Source organism: Tamandua tetradactyla, chromosome 4, assembly GCF_023851605.1.
Source record: "Tamandua tetradactyla isolate mTamTet1 chromosome 4, mTamTet1.pri, whole genome shotgun sequence".
Classification (NCBI taxonomy): Eukaryota; Metazoa; Chordata; class Mammalia; order Pilosa; family Myrmecophagidae; genus Tamandua; species Tamandua tetradactyla.
The window spans coordinates 94,612,760-94,625,786 of NC_135330.1; the positions used below are offsets into that span (position 1 = coordinate 94,612,760).

Consider the following 13,027-nt stretch of genomic DNA (forward strand, 5'->3'; position numbering starts at 1 on the left):
GGGGATGATGTGCAAGGTTGGTGGTGACTCCACCTCTGCCTTGGGCTGTGCTCCCTGCACTCCTTGCAGCAGTGGGTGGTGGTGTCTCAGAGACACAGACTCAGGTTTGTTCAAAATCATGTGCCCAGAACCATTTCACTGCCACATCCCATAATACATTGGACCCTCCAACCCCTGTTCCATGTACCCCTCTCTGCCTACCCTCCACTCTGCCTGCCCTGCCTTGGCTGGCTTCTGGCCATATTCTTTTAATCTGTTCCTGTGGGTGCAGACCTGCTGCAAGTGGGACAGTTTGGTTAGGTTATTTCAATTTAGATTTGACCCAGCCCATTTAACATCGGTCTTAATCCATGTACTGGAGCTCTTTATGAGGATAAAAGCCCAGAGAGCACAGAGAGAAACATCCCTAGAGATGAAGACAGCTGCAGAAGCAGAGCGAGCTACAGAACCCAGGGACTGAAAGCAATGAAACCAGGCAAGAAGAAACAGCAGACATCAGCCATGTGTTTTCCTGTGAGACAGAGTCTGTCCCAGAGGCTGACAGACTTTCTTCAGAGGTGTTACAGTCCTGTTGATGCCTTCATCTGGATGTTTTCATGGCCTCAGAATTGTAATTTGGAAGCAAATAAATCCCAACTGTTAACAGCCAGTCTATTTCTGGTAAATTGCATTTCAGCAGCTTTAGCAATCTGAAACAACTACCTGGCTCAGTCATTGGCCAGGGGCCACATTGAAGAGAACATGATTTTAGGCTCAAAATAAGGCGGGGAATTTAACAAAGGTAAGGGCCGAAAGCTGTCATATCACCACACTCCTCACAGCAGGATAATGGGTTCTTCTATGAAGGGAGATTTGAGCAGCACATCTCTGTACAGCAAACTTATTAAGTACTTCAGGTTTATTGATGCTATCAGACACATTCTTTAAATGTCTATTTCCAGTGTTTTATTGCTAGAATATAAAAATGTAGTTGATTTTCCTGCAATGATCTTATTTCCTACAACTCTGCTAAATGTACTGATTCAGGAATTTTAGTTTTAGTTTTTGTAAATTCTTTGGAATTTAAATTGACAGTCAGTCATTTGAAAATAAGGAGTTTTATTTCTTCTTCCAAACTTTATAACTTTTTTTCTTTTCTTGCCATATTGTACTGATGAGGCTCTCTAATACAATGCTAAAGAGAAATGGTGAGAGTGGACATCTTGCCAAGTTCATCATTTTAAGTAGAAAAATTTCACTCTTATCATAATGTTAGCTGCAATCATTTTTATAGATGCCATTTTATCAAGCTGAGGACATTACCATGTCTTTCTACCATGCTACATCGTTTTTATCAAACAATGAATTGGTGTTGAATTTTATTTTATGCTTTTCTGCCTCTATTGACTTGAGCATGTTGATTTTTCTTTAATCTGTCCTCATCAGGAGTTACAGTGATTGATATTGTGTTAAATGCTTTGATTTAAATCTATATCTCAGTTTTAAAAATATTTTTGTTTTTCTTTTCATACTCTCTTGGGTACATTTTTAAAAGAGTCTGTTTTACTTTTTCTATTGCATTTCTACACTCTACCTCTTTTCACTTTTTAATAATTATAACATGCTTCCAAACTTAGAATTAATATGCTACCTCAGATTTTACTCTTCAGACTTCATCCATCACACTTTACAGTTCATACATGTAGAGAGCTTATAACAGGATAATTCTATGTATTCTCTATACTTTGTATTTTCTATTTTTGCACTAAATAGTGTTTTGTTTTTAAAGGAGATTAAGGGGAAAAGGCTAGTCTTTTTGATTTACCTACAGATATGGTATGTTCTATCTTGCATCATTTTCCTTCAGCCAGGAGAACTTGTTTTAGTATTTCTAGTAATTCCAGTATATTTTAAATTATGTCTGTTTCTCTGAAAATTTCTTTATAGCACAGTAACTTCTGAAAGAAGTTTTGCTCAATGTGGAATTTTAGGTAGACACTGCTTTTCCCAGTATGTTAAAGAATTCATTCCACTGCCTGTTGGCCTTCATCTGTGCTGAAGAGGAGTCTGCTGTTATTGTTCTCCTGTAGGTGAGGTATCATTATGCCTTGCGTTCATTTGAGATTTTAACTTGTCTTGCAAGAGGTTTATGTTCAGTCTAGATGTAGCTTTCTTTGTATCTATCCTACACAGACTTTTCTGAGTTTCTTAGGTCTGCGAGTTGATGCTTATTTCACCCTATTAAAAATTTTTTTGAATAGTATTTTTTTTCAGCTTTTCCTGCCCATTTTCTACTTTTTCTTTATAGGATTCCAATTACATATAGTTTGAACTTCTTGATCTTGTCCTACAGGTCACTGAAGCTCTGTCTATGTATTTTCAAAACATTTTGCTCTCCATTCTTCAGGTTGCATATTTTTTAATGGATCAGTCCCATTTTTCCATCACCTTTAATATGTTGTCAAGCCAATCTAGTGACTTTTTCATATTTTGCACTTTTAGAATTTCCCCTTTTAAAATAATGTTTTCCACATCTCTGATGTGATTCCCCGTGTGTACATAATTAAGGCCATATTGTCCTTGAATATATATATTAACTGCTTTAAAGTCCTTATCTGCTAACTCCAACATCTAAGTCATCTTCAAGTTTGTTTCCTTTGATTTTTTTCCTTGATTATGAGTCACATTGTCCTGATTCTTTTTGTGTCTAATAATATGTTATTATAAGCTAACTATTATGAATGCTGCATTATAAGGAGTACAGATTATATTATCTCCTTTAAAAGACTGCTGAAATTTGTTTTCATAATAATTTTATGATAGCTCTCTTTGACCCTAAAAGAATTGGGTTGGATTTTTCTAGCATAGTATAGTTTAGCCCTTATTTTAACTCTAAACCTCTCTAGTGTCTTAACCATGTGCTTTGAGATTCATGAGGTCCCTTCATTCTCACTGGGCCAGACCTCCACATGTCCCAGAACATATCGCTAGTATCTCTTGTTCTAGTCTCAAATTTGAGGAGCCATTCTTGGTTATGGTTTGTGACATCTCTTCATGTGTATATGCAACTAGGAAGTCAGGCTCCCGTATGCAACTTGGCCCACTATAGGACACTGCTTCACAGAATCCAATAATTTCCACACCCCCAAACTCTGATCACTGCTTCCTCAGCTTAGCAAGTAACTATGGATTAATTAACCATTGAATTTCAAAGTATTAAGTTTATTAGGGACCACAACGGGATATTTTGATAGAGTAATAGTAGGACCTAAAGCCCAATTGGAATGTTTGAGTACAGATAGTTAAGGAAATGCATCATCAAATATGAAATCTTTTTCATTTTGTTGTAAAGAGAACTAAATAAAAATGGAGTACTATTTAGAACAATATATTTGGTGTACAGCATGGTTTTATCATATTTTTAGCTATTATGTTTGTATGCCTACAGGAGTGATCGAGTGGAGAAGAGAAGTTTATAAAACAATGTGGTAATGGCAATAGCAACATTCTTGCAAGATACAAGGTATCCAGTGCACAAGGGGAAGGTTAGCTGTTTTAACAGGGGGAGGCAAAATGAATGATCAGGGTGATGCCACCATGGCTCAGTGGCAGAGTTCTCACCTGCCATGCAGGAGACCTGGGTTCAATTCCCAGTGCCTGCCCATACAAAAAAATAAAATAAAATAAACGAATGATCATAGCCAAAATTGTAGTGAGAACATGAAGTTGTTCTGTTTTTCCCTTACAGTTTTTTGAGCTATAATTCACCTATCATGAAACTCACCCATTTAAAGTTGTACAAGTCAATGGGTTTTGCTTTGTTCTATGGAGTTTGTGAAACCACTACCACAATCTAATTTTAGAACATTTTCATCTCCACCAAAAAGAAATAGGTATTAATTAGCAGTTTTCTGCCCCAAGTCCCTACCAATCACTAACCTAATTTCTGTTTCTACAATTTGCCTATTCTGAATATTTCATATAAATGGAATTATATAATAATTTTATTATTTTTTCCATTTTCCTATCCATTCATAACTATCAGGAAAAAGAGTTTTGAATGTTTTGATAAAAAATTAAAAGTCATAGATTTTTTCTTCCTTTGATTTTTACAATCACCTTGCATGGTTTCCACTTCCATGGCAATTTTTTTTTCACATGGGCAGGCACCAGGAATCGATCCCGGGTCCTCGGGCATGGCAGGCAAGCACTCTTACCTGCTGAGCCACCGTGGCCCGCCCTCCATGGCCATTTTTATATACAGCCTTGCATCATGAGAATTATATCTAGAAGTAAAATGACCAAGAATAGTCAAAATAGTTTTGAAAAAGAATAAAAAATTTGGAGGACTCACATAACTGATTTTAAGGATATTATAAAGGCAGAGTAATTGAATCAGGGTGATATTTGTGTAAGCATGGACTATATATTAATGGAACAGAACAAAGACTCCAGAAATAGATCCATACATATATGGCCATTTGATATTTGACTAATGTGCCAAGGTTATTCAAAAGGGAATGGAGCATCTTCTCAGCAAATAATGCAAGAGCAATTGGACTTATTTGTGGGGGAAAAAATGAACTGCAACCTCAACCACACAACATTCTCAAATATTTATTCAAAATGGATTACAGTGTGAAACATTAAAACCTGTGGAATAAAATATCAGAGAAAAAACTGCAACTATGGAATAGGCAAAGGCTCATTAAAGAGAACTCAAAAAATATTAAACATAAGGGAAGACAATAATTTGAACTCATCAAAATTTAAAACTTTTGCTTTGCAAAAGACACCAATTTAAAAAATGAAAAGGCAAGTCACAGACATGGAGAAACTATTTGGAATGCATTTATCTGATAAAGGTCAAGTATCCAGAATATTGCAACTCCATATTAATCAGGAAACAAGCTACTGATTAAAAACAAATGAACAAAATAGCTAGGTGAAGACTGAATAGTTATTCACAGAAAAAGATATAATAATGGCCAGTAAGTGCATAAAAAGATGTCTGCTTTCATTAATCATCAGGGAAAAGTAAATTAAAAGCATAATTAGATACTACTTCAGAGCCATTAAAATGGTTAAAAGTAAACATTAACAGTACCAAAGAATGGTGAGAAGTGACCGAAATTCATATTGCCCTTGGGAATGTAAAATGATACAACCACATTGGAATAAGAATTAGGTACTTTCATTGACCCTTTGACCCAAAATTTCTATTATAAGTATTTACCAAAAAGAAAATAAATGTCCCCCAAAGACTTGCACATTCTATAACAAAGAAACTGAATTCATAATAAAAAAGTTCCCCCCAAAAGAAATATCCACATCCATATGATTTTATTGGAAATTCTAGCAAACACATAAAGAAAAATTAATACCAATTTTACACAATCAAACCCAGAAAACAATGAGGAGAGAATATTTTCCAACTCATTTTATGAGGACAGCACTGTGTTGATACCAAAACCAGACAAAGACAGTACAGATAGAGAAAGCTACCAATTAATATCATCCATGAATTTAGAAACAAAATTCTTCAACATATTACTAAATTTGAACCCAGAAAAGTATAAAAGGAATTATATACAATGACGAAGTTGGATTTATTCCAACTATGCAATGTTAGTTCAACATTTAAAAATCAATAAATGAAGAAATATCCTATCTGTTGACAATTAAAAATTAGTTGGCAAAATCCATACCCCCTATGATTAAAAAAAAAGACTTTTGGCAAACTAGGAATAAAGGGAAACTACCTCTACTGATAAAGAGCATCTGCAAAAAAATCTACAATTAACATCACATTTGACAAACAACTGAATGTTTTCCACTTATGACTGGGAATAAAGCAAGGACGTCTTCTCTCACCACTTTTATTCACTATGGTACTGAAAGTTCTAGCCACTGAGACAAGGAGGAAAAAGAAATAAAAAGTATTCAGATTTAAAAGAAAGAAAGAAGCCTTCCCCTAATTGTAGATAACATGGATTATCTATGTAGAAAATCCCAAGGAGTCTCCACCCCCCCAAAAAATCCTTCCTAGAAATAATAACGTTTTATTAAAACATTTTGTACATACATGCTAATAGTAGCTGTATTCATTACAGTTCAGAACTGGGAATAACTCAAATGTCCATCAATGGGTGAATGAAGAAACAATTTTTGGTAAAGGCCAACAATGAAATTCTACACAGAAGCAAAAAATAAACCAATTGCTCACAGATGCAACACCAAAGCTAATCCCATAGACATGATTTTGAATGAAAGAAGACATTATTTCATTTACATGAAATTCTAGAACAACAAAACTAAGATGATGCAAGAAACTGGATCAATGGATGCTTGAAGGGAGAAATGGGATAACTAAAGGGCTGGAGGGCTTTCAAAGATAATGAAATACTTTCTGTCTTCATTAGGGTGAAGGTTACATGGTGCACATGTTTGTCAGAACCCATCAAACTGTACACTTAAAACCCATGTATTTCATTGAAAGCTATATTTCAGTAAGTCATTTTTTAAAACAGGTGTCAGGGTGGTTGTAGGTTTCTCAGTCAAGGAAATAGAAAAGGCTAAACAGCAAGCCAAGAAATACAGGTTACAATGGTTTCTGGTACAAGACTCCTTTACACCATAAGAAATGTTTGGGAAATGAACACTCTAAGGCCCATCTTTCAGTGAGACACTGCCAATTTTGAACTACAGTTTGCACAGGTTATACATTGCATTTTTCTGCATATATCTGTCTAGCCATATGCTTAAGGCTTAAGTAAACAAAAGAAGTTTGTAGATTCAGAAACACACCTAACTTTTTATTTCCCACCTGGGTTGTGCATATTTGATTACTAAGTATTTCCTGGAATCAGCAAATATACCAGGAAATTAAATGACTGGGTTGTCTTAATATCCATATCTTGCAAGAGAGACACATATGCCAAAAGACTGCAGTATAATCCAGAGAAAAGTGAGTGTAGAAGAAGATGTGAGCATTCTTACTAATGACCTTCAATTGCTTCAACTTTGCTGAGTTTTTAGAGCAACAAAATCTATTTCTAACACAAACACTCCAACAGCATACTTGAGCCTGAAAGGTTCTGGTAAGATTTCAAAAACAGATCTCTACCATTTATGTCTTCTAGAATCGCCATTGAACTATGATGTTCAGATACTGGGAATCTCCAGTTAGCCCACAGAGAAGCCAATTTTAGAAAACTGTATCATCTCAATTAAAAAATATATATATATGAGGAAAAGATGTCTGAGGTGCTGAGTAAAGACAGTATTCAATTACTCTAGGGTTAGTTATCTCATTTAGATGATCAACTCTTAACCATCAAACAAATCCCCTGATGTCATTATGTATGTTTTTTTCTGCTAAACCTCTACTTTTTAAACATTTATATTCTAGAGACTTTGGTTTGAGAATTTCCTCCCTCACAAGCTCTGGAACAAATCCACTAAGTGCTAACTTCCCATCTGGAACCTGGGAAAGAGTATAGGTATTGAAATCAGAAATGCTTGTCATTTACTAATTGCCAGCTTCCAAGTTTTCTTATTGGAAAAACAAGGATAGAAATAATTCTTTCCCTAGACACCTTATAAGTTTGTTAGGAGGATCAAATGAATGCATGCACCTAAAAGCCTGTTTAATACATTGTTTACATAAATGCTATTTGGGATATACTGGAGAAGAAACTTGATAGAAGAGATAGATTTACTATTTGGATACCTGATAAAAACTGAGAATTAACTTTCGTTGTGAGAACATGAATAGGAATTCCAGAGAAAGGTTAATTTTCTTTAGAAAAATATCTCTAAGTTAACAGTTTGGTTTAGTCTCAGACAGCTCAAAAAAGCAAATAACATTACTCTATGAAACTAAAATTCTAAAATGCGCAAAATTCCTAGAGTTGAAAATAAACTTTATATTTGGTTTTATACAGTATTATAGTGGTGTGAAACCAATATAAGTCAAACTTAAAGAAAAATCTTCCGCAGTTTAATAATTCTAATCTAGTTCATGAATTTAAAACTTTATTACAGTCTGCTTAGTAATGGGGATCAAAGTACATAATAGACAAAAACAAAAGTTGTCAAACAAATACATTCTCTATTCTTTCCAGTTTATTTTTAAATAATTAAATCATAAAATCTGCCTTTAATGATGTATTAAAACAGGCCAGGAACTGTCAAATATCTTTACAAAGGGCTTACATTTAAAATGTGTTTACATGAAAATTTAAGCAGATAAAAAGGAAAGTTCTTCAAAATGTCCCTAGGGTTCAAACAGAGTTCTAATAATACTAAAAAAACATACAATGGTATGTGATATTCTATGTTTACACTATCCTATATCACAAGTGACTTTGGGAAGGAGGCTATTTATCTAAGAAGTCATCTGCCAAGAGTTTCCATGATTGCACCCACAGAAGCAATTTGTGTGTATTTCCTACCACTTCACCTTCTTATCCATTGCATGGCCTTCAGTTATGAGTCTCAAAGAGGTACTTTCTTTTGTTTCACCTTTTAAAAATTTTCAGAAAGGCATAAATAAGTATATTATTTACCTGAAGAGATTTCTTCTACTATTCTTTCTCAAGTGATCAATAGCATGTCACTAATAAATGTATTTAAACAAGGAAGGAGAATATGTTCCCTGAAACAAGCCTCCTCCCTGTTACAGTGCATTATTAAAGTTGAATAGCCTATTTGTATTGCTCTCTTATTGCATAAAAATGTTTTCTATGGTGAATATTTTAAATGAACTTGAGCTTTGGAATCAAACTCCGAGTAGCTATATTGGAGATGGAGGTATTCATTCTCTAGACAAATTCCAAGCTATGAATCAATGGTTGAGAGTGCAAGTTACTATGCAATATATCAGAATCCTAAGCAAACAGCCATATTTTTTCTGTTTTGTTTTTGCATGGGCAGGTACAGGAAATCAAACCCGGGTCTCCAGCATGGCAGGTGAGAACTCGGCCACTGGGCCACCATTGTCCGCCCTAGAGTCATACCTTAAATGTTAGATATACCCCAAACTTTCATTTTAGGAATTCTCTATGGCAAAATTTTTCCTACCATCTACACCCTGCTGCTACTCAAATTTGTGTGCACAAAGAATATCTGTTCCAGAATTGAAAACAGTTTTCCACATTAACTTGAACAAAGCAACTAAGAAATAAACTTTAGTAAAATAGTCATATATTTTGGGTTAATCAGTCTTTTCCAATGTGCTATACACAGAATTATCTGTGTATAACCAAATTCATAATATAGTACATGAAGGATTTGATATGTTTTCTCCCTTCTGATACCAAGTATCTAAAATTTAGCCTATTTCCACTTTTGCACTGGTTGCCAGGAAGCTGAGAGTCAAATCAACTGCACATTACAAGTATATTAGCCTCTTTTAAAACAAATTTCCTTCCTTTTCTTTTCCAAGTTTAGGTGTTGTCTAATAATAACTCATTAGTTTTACTGTGCATGTGTTATTTTTCATAATCTTCCTCAAATTTCTTTTAGGTTACAGGCAGTGTAAAATTAAAGTGCACACATACATACACATAAGTTAAGGCCAAAGGGATAAGTTCTGATTTAATATAGAAGTTAAAAAATACTTTCTTATCTTAAAAAGGATTTAAAACTTCATACATCAAATAAAATAGATTTTAATTTAGCTCCCATAATTGCAATTTTCAGGATTCCTTGGAGGCTTTAATTAAAGAACATCAGAGGATTTAAGAGCACAATGGTTGCTTGTTTCAGTACTGAAGCTGAGATTTATAAGGGTCTACCATGGTTTTGTGACATTTCCTTCCTATTTTCTCATGTCAGTAGGAATGTCTTTTGGGAATGGATTGCTATTTGCTAATGAGATCTTTCAACAGTGCAAGTGAGAAACTAGAAAATGAAGTATTATTAAACGTAAAATTGTAACATTTCACCTACCATATTAGTGAATTTACCTTGAGTTTGCAAAGGTTGGTCACTGCTTTTCCTCAAATCTGTACAAAGTTATATGCCAATAAATGTCAGCAGACAACAAAACTGGATGTACAAAAAAATCATTTTGAAGCACGACTGAAGTTTAATAAAGATCCAGAGATTTCAAAGCAAATAATTAATCATAGTCACTGATCAACAAACTATTCGCAAAACATCAGATGCATTTTGTACCACACTTAAGGCGTTTTCTACTGCATAAATCCAATCACAGCATTAATCTGACATAGCTGCCTGATCTTACACCTGAAGATAACTCATTATTTTATGAGTCTGTATGCCTAGTTACTGTTAACATAATATTTCATATTTGCATACAACTTTGTGATTACAAAGGATTTTCATTTATAGATTACCTACCTAAACATTCATCATTCTAGGAGAACAAATCATATTTACAAAATGTGGAGTTAGCAAATAGATCAAATATAGAGAGTTAATCAGGCTGGCAAAGAATACAGAATTTCAATATTTTGAGGACTTTGCAACCCAAGACACTGCCCTTTATCAGCAGTTTATTGCAAATCTTTACTAACATATATGTGGAGACAAACTATAAACCAATACCATGGATAAACATGTAAATATACTATAAATGTGCCTAACTGTAAGATATAAATTTAATCTTTTATCAAAGGTAATGCATGGAAGTGATGGTAAGTAGAAAGAATTTATTACTTTGATATAATTTAGTTTAAGATAGTAATAAGATAGATTTTAACTTTTGTAATCCCTACAAGAATCCTGTGAGGTAGATACCACTATTATGCTCATTTCATGCATGGGGAAACTAAGAAATGGACAAATTAGTGAACTGTCACTCAAGATCATTCACCTAATCAGTTGGCTGATATGGGATCCAAAGCCAAGCTGAGTGGCTCCCTGGATGCTGCCCCTGACCCCACTCTACTGCCTTGACCACTTTTGTTTATGGTGAATGGAAACCTGAACCAGTGTGAAGGAAAGGAAAGGGCTGGGTTTACTTTAAACAGGTGGTATGCATGAGACATGATTTGAGGGGAAAAATAAGTAAGGCACCCTCTTAAGGAAACATCATTCAAAGTTCCCTATTCAGGGTCTCTTTTCAAAATTCCCTATTTTTGAAAGCAGAGGCTCAGGCATATGTGCAGTCACTATCCAAAACTGTAGTTGTCAACTAATATCATGGCATAGTGATGACTCTTAAGACACCATGTGAAGGAAAATAAAGCCCATGCCTGGGTAGTGCCAGGACCTGAGTCTGCTTATGCAGAAAAGGCAGCCCAAAAGCCTGCTTCATATTTGGGCTGGAACTGAGCAGCCCAAACACAATAGCAGTACCCACCCAGTGATCTGGCCCCAGGCGGATGGTCATTGTTGAAACCAGGCCAGAAGGTGGAAGGGGAAAGGCAAGCTTTGGAGGGCTGGGGAGGGGGGTGGGGAGAGATTGGGGCCAGACCTTGGCAGTAAAAAACAGCTGCAAAGCTTTCAGAAGTGGTCAAAATACAAAGACAAGTTGGTTAATTTGGCACCAGAGGGAGAAGTACAATGTGGAATCTAACAGGCCAAAGAAGCTTTGAACTCCAAGATAGAGAGGGCAGACAACCAAAGCTTAAGACATGGCACCTGGGGTGTCTTCACAGGAAATCCTAGAAAACACTCCTGGGGACACAGAGTGACCAATGATGGTGAAGAGGTTCTTGCTTACATCATTTCCAGCAAAGATTTGGAATATAATAACTTAAGAATCTCACCGAAATGAAGTGCCCCAGAGGCAACTTGAATGGAAATAACACTTTTCATACTTTCCCTTTTACCACCACCCAGAGAAGCTGGGAAGGGATATGGAAGCACAAATTCACTCTTCAAGAGAAATGAGATGTTTCATTCATTTCTAAGAGAAAACATAAAAAGAAAAACAGAAAACTAAAGTGTCAGAAGAAAAGAGGAGAAAGGAAAAGCAGACATTCAGCAATGGCAGAGTAGTATAGGAAACAGCAGTGTTTTATTTTTAACCCTAAAATCTCCCTATAGATTCCTAGGCTGCATGATCACAGAAAGGGTTTCTATTGGTGACCTGTATTTTTCCAGAAAGAAAGAGGGAATGAAAGGACACATTCAAAATCTGAGAAGTAAAAGACAGAGCAAAGAGGGTTTCAGGAGCAGACAAAACGTTGAGTACCAATTTAATAACTTGACTCTATAAAAAGTATAGGTTTGGATCCAAACGATGAATTGATAGAGCACTGGGGCAGCTTAGAACCTGAAATAAACAACATGGGGATGGGCAGGAATGAGGGATTCAATGATGAAGTTGGGTGATAAACAATAATTCTTAGACATGATTTCAAGAGCAGCAGTAGAGCTCTTGGCAGAAAGAATAAATCTTTTATGTATCTATAAGTGGTAGTGATATATAAGTTAATTTCCAAAAGGGAAGATCTTTCCTTAATACATTACCTACTTTTTAAAATGTTCTTCTGTGAGGCATATTTTATTAAGCACGTCCCTGGGAAGAAGACAAAGCCTGCTATGAGATTGCATTCTCAAAATGTTCAGTTGTTTCCTTTATTTCTGGTACCTCATCTTTTTTAAATCACTCCTCTTGGCCTAAGAGGAGATCAAAGTCTCAGTAAGCTGGTTCAGTCCTAGATACTGTCATCACCATTAAGAGTAAGTGTCGTGCTCTCTGTCAACTTTTAAGTGGCTCACCAGACAGGTATCTTGGGAACCCATCTTTTGCACTGAGCTCCCTGAGTGAATGCTGCAGAGAGATACAGCTAATACTAGACAAAAACAAAAGCAAACACATACATTCCTTACATTGCAAAATAAAAGAGACTGGATAATTTGGGTTAAATTTTTATGATAAATTATCCTTCAGGTACTCAACCTTAAGAATTATTATTATTATTATTATTATTATTATTATTATTACTATTATAACAGCTATGATTTGTTTTTACTGCACCAACATGCAAATATTAAAATTGGTCATCCCCAAACAATACTTTAAGGTAAATAGATCCAATTTACAGATAAGGAAGCTGAGGTCTAAAGC

General features: G+C 35.1%; 1 protein-coding gene across 6 annotated transcripts in view; it reads right to left on the minus strand.

Moving 5' to 3' along the window:
- The window catches only part of LOC143681186 (uncharacterized), a 236,560-nt gene that overhangs the window by 127,957 nt on the left and 95,576 nt on the right, over window positions 1–13,027 (minus strand). The window lies entirely within an intron of this gene.